Source organism: Mus musculus, chromosome 12, assembly GCF_000001635.26.
Source record: "Mus musculus strain C57BL/6J chromosome 12, GRCm38.p6 C57BL/6J".
NCBI lineage: Eukaryota > Metazoa > Chordata > Mammalia > Rodentia > Muridae > Mus > Mus musculus.
In genome coordinates this window covers 11,760,191-11,769,775 of record NC_000078.6, presented here as the reverse complement: position 1 = coordinate 11,769,775, position 9,585 = coordinate 11,760,191, and the positions used below count along the sequence as shown (strand labels likewise).

General features: G+C 41.2%; 1 pseudogene; it reads left to right on the top strand.

The window, feature by feature from the left end:
- Window positions 1-8,918: 8,918 nt before the first annotated feature.
- On the top strand, window positions 8,919-9,358 carry Gm6867 (annotated as a pseudogene).
- The last annotated feature ends 227 nt before the right edge of the window (window positions 9,359-9,585 follow it).

Sequence of the window (9,585 nt, the reverse complement as noted above, 5' to 3'; positions counted from 1 at the left end):
TCTGAACTTATATATATCCAAATTTTTAGCAGCATTCAATAGTTATTACTGTCCATGGACTTTGAGACACAGTTTGGCCTCAAGGATGGAAGCAAAGCTGTACAAGGGATTAATAGAGCGAGTTCTGGCATGAGGCTGCTGAGGTTTAAACTCTACATCTTCCATTTTCCTGACTTGAACAAGTTACTTGGACATCTCTGTTTCAGATTCCTGGTTTTAAAACTTAGGTGATAGTATCAGTACTCACATTACAAGGTCCTGGCAAAGACAAGAAATCTTCTTACACATAATAACTAGGAGGATTGCCTGTCACATGTTCTATAAATGTTGATTGTAACATTTATAAATCCTGGTGCACAAAAACACACAAACCTTTCTTGGAGAGTACGAAATCGCTTGTGTAAATCATTTTGTAACCGCTATGATTTCCAATAGAGTGTGTGTAAGTCAAATGTAACAAAGTTATTTAGACATTTGAGCCTGCAGAAATTCTCCAACATCACAAGTAGTGCATGGCATGATCTGTATATAATGGAAAACCTCCCCCAACTGAGTAAGGACAATGTGGATTCCCGGTAGACTGATGTACAGAAGTTGCTGTGGGTCAACTGTCTTCTGATTCTACCCACTCTAAGTGAACTTCTAGATGCATTTGAGTCTTTTAAACATTGATGCAATGCTTAGGACTTCCTACTAAGACTATATATACAAAAGAACCTGTGGGGAACATCTTTCATCCCTTACCTGTCTGTAAACATCTGTGTGGTTTTGTTGGATAATTAAACAGTGCATCTAATGATAAATAAGGTACTTCCTCAAAATGCAAGCCAGCATCAATCATGCACAATATATTAGATCTAACAGTGGGCAGACAGTATGGTTAGACATAGAGGCCACCAGAGAAATGTCTTCATGTTAGAGATCAGCAGACCTAAATAAAAGAACATCCAAAATTTACAAACTCCATTATCATTTGACAGCATTTTTTATACTGCCAGGATTAAGTTCACATGAGTAATGTATAAACCCCAAACTGATTATCAAATGTGAGCAAGTCAGCCAGTATTTTAAAACACACACACACACACAGAGAGAGAGAGAGAGAGAGAGAGAGAGAGAGAGAAAGAGAGAGAGAGAGAGAGAGAGAAAGAGAGAGAGAGAGAGAGAGAGAGAGAGAGAGAGAGAGAGAGAGAGAGAGAAAATCATAATAAAAATCAACACAGAAAGTAGAGGCCAACACTAAAGGAATAACGGCCAAGTAGCAAGAGAAACATGGAAGAGAACTCCCATGGAGAGGCCTTCACCTGCATGTTTCCTTGGCCCTAACTTCAAAAATAACAAATCTTTAATGCCCATGTGACCACCCGGAGCAGATAAGGTATATTTACCACTGCAGAGTTTGTGGGGTATTTTTTTTTGCCAATGTTTTTAGTAAGGCTCTAGCACCCAAAAACAGATGGTGCCAGAAGGTCCGAGAAAGAGGTTAAAGTTTTGTGGCAATTGTGTCACACACATTCTGGCACCACCATGGCTTAGCAGCTTCTGTAAGTAGCCAGAGACCTTTATCTTTGTACTTTTTTAAACCAGCAACTCATATTTCTTGAGACAAATTAGCACCTTTAAAGCCATGTTCTCTGCACCTAGTCCTGCAGTGACTTGATGTGCCAGGGTGGGTTGGTAACCAGGGCACAGAGCAGGGCTACAACTTCTCTGAGGAGAAAGGGAGGGGAGAAGAGGTTGCTATAGAGATGTAGAGTGAATGGATGGATGTACTGATGAATGGATGGATGGATGGAAGGATGGATGGATGGATGGATGGATGGATGGATGGATGAATAGATGGAAATTTGCTCCATACAACTACATATTTGCTCATTTATTTACAAAGAAACATTGTCTGACCAAGAGCTATGACCAGTGCACTGTATTAAGCACCACAGCAACAAAATGTAGAGAGTACACAACTGACTCTAAAGTGACACAAAGTTTTAGATGAAAGAGAGAAATAATATTTACAGCACAGTACTAAGGCTTTAACAAATAGAAACAGAAAAATGCAAACACGTCTGATGAGAAAATCTGGAAGGAGAATAAGGCTCCATATAGGTTTTTGAGCTGGATACTAAAGACAAACAATATACAATAATTGTTCTCCTTTACAAACTAGGCACCTGAAATAGATCATCATGTTACACTGTGTCTTAGTCAGGGTTTATATTCCTGCACAAACATTATGACCAAGAAGCAGTTGGGGAGGAAAGGGTTTATTCAGCTTACATTTCCACATTGCTGTTCATCACTAAAGGAAGTTGGGCCTGGAACTCAAGCAGGTCAAAAAGCAGGAGCTGATGCAGAGACCATGGAGGGATGTTCTTTACTGGTCTGCCTCCCCTGGCTTGCTCAGCCTGCTCTCTTATAGAACCAAGAATACCAGCCCAGAGATGGCACCACCCACAAGGGGACCTCCCACCTTGGTCACTAATTGAGAAAATGCCTTACAGCTGGATCTCCTGGAGGCATTTTCTCAACTGAAGATCCTTTCTCTGTGATAACTTCAGCCTGTGTCAAGTTGACACAAAACTAGCCATTACAATTGACCCCTTATCAACTTGACGCACAAACACATCACTAGTAAGCCTCAACCCTTACATTCTTCTTTATCCCCAAGTTCTAAATAACTTTAAATGTCCCACAGTCTTTACACATTAAAAGGTCAATCCCTTTACACTATGTTCATAGCAGCCTTATTTATAATAGCCAGAAGCTGGAAAGAACCCAGATGTCCCTCAACAGAGGAATAGATACAGAAAATGTGATACATTTACACGATGGAGTACTACTCAGCTATTAAAAAGAATGAATTTATGAAATTCCTAGGCAAATGGATGGACCTGGAGGGTATCACCCTGAGTGTGGTAACCCAATCACAAAAGAACTCACATGATATGTACTCACTGATAAGTGGATATTAGCCCAGAAACTTAGAATACCCAAGATACAAGATACAATTTACAAAACACATGAAACTCAAGAAGAAAGAAGATCAAAAAGGTGTGGACACTTTGCCCCTTCTTAGAATTGGGAACAAAACACCCATGGAAGGAGTTACAGAGACAAAGTTTGGAGCTGAGACGAAAAGATGGACCATCTAGAGACTGCCACACCTGGGGATACATCCCATAATCAGCCTCCAAACGCTGACACCATTGCATACGCCAGCAAGATTTTGCTGAAAGGGCCCTGATATAGCTGTCTCTTGTTTGGCTATGCCAGTGCCTGGTAAACACAGAAGTGGATGCTCACTGTCAGCTATTGGATGGACCACAGGGCCCCCAATGGAGGAGCTAGAGAAAGTACCCAAGGAGCTAAAAGGATCTGCAATCCTATAGGTGGAACAACAATATGAACTAACCAGTACCCCCCAGAGCCCGTGTCTCTAGCTGCATATGTATCAGAAGATAGCCTAGTCGGCCATCATTGGAAAGAGAGGCCCCTTGTTCTTGCAAACTTTTTATGCCTCAGTACAGGGGAACACCAGGGCCAAGAAGTGGGAGTGAGTGGCTAGGGGAGTGGGTGGGGGAGGGTATGGGGGACTTTTGGGATAGCATTTGAAATGTAAATGAAGAAAATACCTAATAAAAAAAGAAATTATGAAAAAATAAAATATCCAATATCTTTTAAAATTCAAAGTCTTTTAAAAATCCAGTCTCTTAACTGTGGGCTCCACTAAAATATTTTCTTCCTTCAAGAGGGAAAAATATCAGGGCACAGTCACAATCAAAAGCAAAATAAAGCTCCAACTATCCAATGTCTGAGATCCAACTAACAGTCTTCTGGGCTCCACCTAGGGTTTGGGTCACTTCTCCAGCCCTGTCCTTTGTACCACACAGCTTGTCTTCTAGGCTTCAGCTGCCTCTACTCCACTGCTGCTGCTGTTCTGGTGGTCATCTCATAGTACTGGCATCTCCAAAACACTGCATGAGCTCTTTAGTCCTGGGCCATCAATTGCAACTGAGGCTGCACCTTCACCAATGGCCTTCCATGGCCTCTCACAGTGCAGAGGCTCAGCTGCTCTGCTAGACCCCTTCATGCCTTCAAAACCAGTACCACCTGGGTGACTCTTACACATTACCAAGTTCTGATGTAGCATGAAGTAAAACCTTGGTTATCTCTAGAACACAGTCTCTGTGCTCTCAGAAAACACTTCCCAGAAGATTTTACCTCAATGATGCTGGTCTCTTCTTAATCACAGATAATTTCTTAGCTCCAGCTAACCAGCATCAATAGTCCCAGCAATGCAAAGGTTTCTCTTTAGTAGTTCTGATATCTTGTTAATCACAGCTGATTCTTCAGCCCCAGCTAACCAGAAACACAGAATTTTCACAATCAAAATAGCAAATAAAATAAAGATTTGTAAACACAGTACATTGAAATGAAGCTTCAAGGTCTGAATTCGATTTAACTTTAGAAAACAACCTGGCTTTAAAATCCTTAAGATCAATCCAGACTGTAGTTCTCTGAATTAATAAAAGCACAAAGATATTTTTACATGAACACAGAAATATCCCTCTCTCCAAACTCATATTGGGCAGGATAACAATTCAAAAGTGCTAAATGCCCTTCAACTCTTAGAAATATGGACTTTTTTTTAAAAGTTGAAAGTTGACTAGAGCCTTTAATTTAGCTTATGGAAGGCAACATAGACCGTGTGGAAAGAGCTCACTCCCTATGAAAAGTAACAATGAGTGTAATATGGAATAAGACTGTGACCAGAGCCACCTAAATCTGGTTCCACAAGGTCACTGCCCTTATTTCAAAGTAATCTTACCACTCGACATGTTTTTCATCCAACAAATTATCTCAGTTCACTGTACTCTTTAACCTTTCAAGAACATCCATGGAAGTTTAATAGAAAGCATCCAATTAGGCCCTCCACAGAGATACCACACATCTGTGTTGATTGCCTCTGTTCACAACAGGCAAGACATGGAATTAGCATAGATGTATATTAAGAATGAGTGGGTAAAGAAAACATGGAATATGAACCCAATGGAGTTTATTCCCAGAAGTCATTTAGGGAAACGAAAAACCAAAGACCATCATGTTAACCTAAATAATTTAGGCTAAAAAAAAACAGACAAATATTGCATTTTTTACTCATATTTAAAATATTAAAAAATGAGTAAAATAAGACTTGCAAACAAAATAAGGGACTATTTGGGAAGAGAAATGATACAACTGAAAGGAGAAAGGAAAGAAAACTGAGTGAGAATAGTGAGAGATGGAGAAGGTCATGATAATTGCATGATATACTTACATGAGAAGGTCATGATAAAATCCAATCTTTTCCACAATTAATATGTGCTATGAAAAACTTATAAATGTAATGAACTCTTGAGAGCTAATGAAAAACAGTCCCATTAGTAGAGTCTGCATATAAAAGTCCCTGAATGAAAAAGGTAGGTTCAATGTGTGAAAGAAAGGGAAAAACACATTTATACCAATAGTGCCATTAAATGGCCAGATGCAGCTCCCTGTTGCCATATCTAATGTTGTGGGTGGATATCCTAAGCCTGGGGTGCCATCTCGAATGATGGTGGGATTCTAACTTATAATGTCCAAGTAGACAATAGTCCTCCAAGGCCAGCCTACTACATAAGCAATGATACATGAGGTGTTGACCTTAGAAGACAAGGGGACAAAGCATCCCCTAAATGTGCCCAAACAACAGGAAAAAAATGGCCTCCTGTAATAGTCTGAGGATGAGATAAAAAGATAATATTTTGACATATGCTTCTCATTTGAACACTTTGAAGTCTCACACATGGAAAGATCACTCCAAACACATTTTAATAAAAAGTGAGTTATCAGGTACAGGATAGGTGTAGAGAAGCTGAGGCAAAGTCACACTGGAGGCAAGGTGTTTGGGTGCTGAGAGTTTGTGTTTGAAATGTTATATCACTACCATGGAGCATGTTCTGTCTTCCATCCAAGGTTGTCATTCCTGAGCCAACATCAACAAACTAGGACAAATCTCTATTATCTTTGGAGGCAGTGAATGCATTCCGTAATTGGGATAATGTATTTTTCAGTCATCAGATTACAGGACAGTAGGCCCAGGTGGAATCTCTCGAGGTAGTCCACAACCATCTCCTGTGGGTAAGACACAGTCATATGGTAGTTGTGTATGGGCACAGGTTAGATTGGGGTCAGAACTGCGAGTGAGTTCATGGTCAACTCAGTGCTCTGAGATTTGGTGTCTGTATTAATAGTGGTCATCTAAAAGGGAACTTATATAACTAATATATATTTAAAAGGGATGTATTAGATTGACCTACAGGATGTGATCCAGATAGTCAACCAATGGCTGTGTTACCATAAAAAGAGCAAAGGATTTGGTAGTCATTCAGTCCACAAGATTCAGTGTCTGCTCAGTTCCAATCTGCTTCTGAAATCCTGGAGGATCCTGGAGAACAGATGGTCTTCAATCTATGCTGGAATCTGGAAGAAGCTTATAGCAAAAGACTAGAAGAACGTGCCTACAAAAGTGAGAACAAGCAGGCAAAAAGCTTCTTTTTCCATGTCCTCTTATGTGGGCTACCATCAAAAGGTATGACCAAGCCATAGCTTGAGTGTTCCTGCTTCAAAGGAGTTCCAAGGCACCAAGAAGTATATATGGCTCCAGCTGCATGTGTAGCAGAGGATTGCCTTATCTTGCATTAATGGGAGGGGAGGACCTTGGTCCTGTGGAGGCTTGATGCCCTATCGCATGGAAATGCTAGGGTGGTAAGGCGGGAGTGGGTGGTGGGTGGGGGAGCACTCTCATAGAAGCAGGGGGATGGGGGATGGGATAGGGGATTTGCAAAGGGGAAATCGGGAAGAGGGATAACATTTGAAATATAAACAAATAAAATAACCAACTAAAAAATCTCTCACACAAGCACCCAGAAGCTTGGGTTTTATCTGATTCTATGTATAGTCAAGCTGACAACCATAGCGTTAATGCATATAAACTCCCCTGGCAAATAATTCATTCTGTTCTCAGTTTCAGCCATAAATATAGTTGTGTCATACAATGCCATGCTGAGTGCTGATGGCACTCAGGAAATGTCTGTTGACAAAATGAATAGAGACCACTTTTCCATGTATATTGGCTGTCTCAGAGTTTCTATTACTGTAACAAAACATGACCAAAAAGCAAGTTGGGGAGGGAAAGTTTTATTTATTTGGCTTATACTTCCAGATAGATCATAGTCCATAATTAGAGGAAATCAGGACAGGAACTGAGGCAGGGTAGGAATCTGGAGGCGGGAGCTGATACAGGGGCTATGGAAAGAAGCTGCTTACTGCCCTGCTTCACATGGCTTTTTCAGCCTGCTTCCTTAAAGATGCCAGGACCACCAGCCCAGGGATGGCACCCTCACAATGGAATGGGCCCTACTCCATTAGTAACTAATTGAGAAAATGCCTTACAGATGGACTCAAGGAAACATTTTCTCAACTGAGGTTCTCTTTTTTTCTGTTGATTCTTGCTTGTGTCAAGTTGACACATATAATCATCCAGTACAATCGGCAAAGCCATATTCTCACAAATTCTGAAAGCTCAAAGAAAACACAATGACCTCATATGTGTCACTAAGTAACAAAGATGGAAAGAAAATGGATGGTTGTGTTTTCAGTTTATTTGTAGGGTATTTTAGTAGTAGCATATCTGAAACAAGTCTTTCCTTATCTACCAGCGCTGTTATTCAGTTAGGGCAAAAAGCCCTTTGATGTGTTTAAACTCTATGTGCAGTAAACTCTTCCAGGACAATGCCAAGAGGCTTCCCAAAGTAAACTTCATAAGAAATAGAAGCCACTGCTATGAGAACCTATCAGGAACTTTATCCATTCTGTAAAAACTAGCCAGCTTTGATCTTAAAACATAAAGTGTCCATCTCTGGTGAGAGCAGTGCTCTTGAATGAGCTCAACAATTTAGGTAAAATTATGGCTTGGGATGACAGATGGAACTAGAGATTGAAGATGAGTCTGAGTCACCATCACATGGCTCTAATTACTAGACTGAAGACTAGGCTCTGCCTTCATCTCAGTGACAGATGTCAGCCAACCTCCTCACAGTTAATGTCAACCCAGTGCAAATATACATCCGTGTCATGCCTCATCTCTGGGCTTCAGAATCAACACTCTGATTGCTTACATATCTTATACATTGAATTTAATAACCTTTAAAATGCATATATCCAAACGCTTAAAATTCTTCAGAATGTAATCTTATTTGAGCCAAAATTTTTCCAAAGACAATCAAGTTAAAATGCCCTAAGTTTGACCCCTACATATTTTGATCTTTTTAAAACTATTTGCTTGGTCTTTTTGAGGAAGTGTTCCTTGTATCAGAGGTTAAACTCCTATTCTTCATGCCTCTACCTCCAAAGTCCTGGGTACATACTGCTTTTAATATGAGTGTCATTTTTCCTTATTATTCTATCATACAATACATCCAGACTGCAGCTTCCCCTCCTTTAACTCATCCTGTTTCTCCCATCAGCTCCCTTCTCCAGATACACTTCCCTCCCTAGTTTCCTTCCATAGAAGAGCAGGTCTCCAGGAACACTAATCAAACACATGGCACAACAACTTACAGTAAGACCAGGCACAAACCCTCACAGCAAGACTGGACCTTTAAAAAGAGGGAAACATGGCCTGAGAGATGACTCAGTGTTAAGAACACTTTTTGTTCTTGCAGGACCCACTACCCAAATAATAGCTCATAGTGATCCACAACTCCAGTTTGAGGAGGACTAACACCACCTTCTGACTTCTGTGGGCACAACAAGGCTCACATATGGTACATAAACATTCATAGAAGCAAGACACTTAAGCTTTCTTTTCCGAGTAACCGCCAAGATTGCTGAAGTGGAGCAGAAGAAGAAGCGGACCTACCATGGCGTAGACCTCGACCAACTGCTCGACATGTCCTATGAGCAGCTGATGCAGCTGTACAGCGCCCGCCAGAGGTGGCGCCTGAACCGTGGTCTTCGGTGGAAGCAGCACTCACTGCTCAAGCGCTTGAGAAAGGCCAAGAAGGAAGCGCCACCCATGGAGAAGCCCGAGGTGGTGAAGACGCACCTGAGGGACATGATCATCCTGCCCGAGATGGTGGGTAGCATGGTGGGCATGTACAACGGCAAGACCTTAAACTAGGTGGAGATCAAACCAGAGATGATTGGCCACTACCTGGGCGAGTTCTCCATCACCTACAAACCCGTGAAGCAAGGCCGGCCTGGGATTGGTGCCATCCACTCCTCCCGATTCATCCCCCTCAAGTAGCCGAGGCCAATAAAGACTGGTTTTGGTCCCGGGGGTCGGGGGGAAGAAGCAAGACACTTACATACAAAAAATTAAATAAATAAATCTAAAAGAATTTAAAAGGAAACAAGAGGAAGCCACAGAGAAGATGGGATGAAAAGATAAGCATAGAGAGAGTCATTTATACACCAAGGAGTTAGACCTAGAACAAAGCCTTTCTTCTTGGGAACAAGCAAAATGGCCTATACCAACACTCTGGTTTTAAAGAGCTGGTCTAG